Below are 1,904 nucleotides of genomic sequence, written 5' to 3' on the forward strand. Positions count from 1 at the left end.
CTTCATCTTGTGCGATACCTGGTAACCCCACTGGTGCTGATGCCATGTAAAAAGCACCAAGTCTACTCTGTAAAGTGGTTGGTGTTAGGAAGAGCATCCAGTTGTAAAAACCACGCCATAACAGATCTCGCTGGTGCTGTTGCCACATAAAAAGCACCCAGACCACTCTGTAACATGGTTGGCATCAGGACAAGCATGCAGCTGTTTAAAAAGCTATGCCAAAACAGACAGTGAAATCTGGTGCAGTCCTATCAAACTGTCCAACCTATGCCAGCATGGAAAACAGATGTTAAATGATGATGATGATAATGTTGGTAATTATGATAAACCCTTTTGATACCAACTGGCCTAAGACTGTCCCTGGTTCTTGGATACAAACTTCATGCTTTTAAGTGATCTGCATCAAAATATCATGTTAAGTGAAGCTCGAAATACTAAATTCAACATTATTTTAAAAATTAATTGAAACAAAGGCAATATATTTCAACCAAAATATAGTAACAAAAGAGTTGAACTTCAAACTTCTGCATTCGAATCACAGTAATTAAAAACTGTCTTCGAGTAAGTAAACATGCCACAACGCGTAAGCAACATTAGGAGTACATAAAGTACTCATACCCCAAGTACTTTATTTATTAATCTATTGATATGAAAGACTGAAGATATGTAGTTGCTTGGGTAGACTGAAGGTGTCCAGTTGCTTAGATACGTATCTCTCAGTTGTGTTTTATGTATGTTCATTTATCTTCTATCTTTTATGTGTTTCGGTCATTGGCTTGTGTCCATGCTGCGGTACCATCTTGAAGGGTTTAGTCCAACATATCAAAACCAGTACTATTTTCTTTTCCTGGAACTTATTCTATCAGTCTCTTTTGCTGAACTGCTAAGTTACAGAGACATACACAAACACCAGTTGTGAAGTAGTGGTAGGAGATAAATCCACACACACACAAACATGTATATATATATATTAAGTAAAAAGAGGTAATCAGAATTTTGGATAACCCTTTACTAGCACTGTCATCTCATTCATCAAGACTCCTCAGATATGGAGTTTTACAGAAAATTTCTGTGACTTTTGTACAAATCTGGAAAAGAACTTGTTTTTGTTTGTTATCTGTACGTGTGTGTATATAGAAAAGAGAAAAGAAAGGAGACAAAGAAACTCATATCTGAGGAATCTCAATGAATAAGATGAAAGCACTAATAAAGAATTATTCAAAATTTTGACTACCTATTTTTTCTTAATATATAAAATCAGTACATCACTTCAAACAAGACTGTTGGTCAACTCAAGGCTATAATAGAAGACACTTGCCCAAGGTACCATGCAATGGGATTGAACCCTAGACCATATGGTTGGAAAGCAAACTTCTTAACCACACAGCTATGCCTTCACCTATTTGTGGACACTTTCAACATACAGAGTTGTCATATAAGATAACCTTTCATTTGACCAGCTAAAATCATAGCCAAATCTCCCTCAAATCACTCCACATCATCATAAAAGAAAAGAAGGCATTGGATAATATGGCCCTAAACACACTATATTTACATAAGAAAAGACGAGAAGGTGACAGCAGTGTTTGATTGTAGGGCTTTCTTGAGGTTGACCAATATTAACTCCTACTTGACTTCCCTTTCATTAGAAAACTACCACTTAACCATTTTAATACCAAACCACTCAAAACTGCCTTTAGTTTTAGACTTCCCATGTTAAGGTGATCTAAATTAAAACTTTCTATCAAAATTTCACGTTAAGTTCCAAACATCAGCTCATTAATTCTGAAGTTCTTTTTCTATATTTATCTTTTATCTTTGACATGTTTTAGTCATTAGACTATGGCCATGCTGGGGCACCAACTTGAATAATTTTTAGTCAAATGTATTGATGCCAATGCTTA

At 35.5% G+C, this 1,904-nt stretch overlaps 1 protein-coding gene across 1 annotated transcript in view; it reads right to left on the minus strand.

Moving 5' to 3' along the window:
- Positions 1-1,904, minus strand: part of LOC106874654 (R3H domain-containing protein 4) — a 36,493-nt gene that overhangs the window by 20,168 nt on the left and 14,421 nt on the right. The gene's annotated exons all lie outside the window — the stretch shown is intronic.

The sequence above is a fragment of the Octopus bimaculoides genome, chromosome 7 (assembly GCF_001194135.2).
Source record: "Octopus bimaculoides isolate UCB-OBI-ISO-001 chromosome 7, ASM119413v2, whole genome shotgun sequence".
Classification (NCBI taxonomy): domain Eukaryota; kingdom Metazoa; phylum Mollusca; class Cephalopoda; order Octopoda; family Octopodidae; genus Octopus; species Octopus bimaculoides.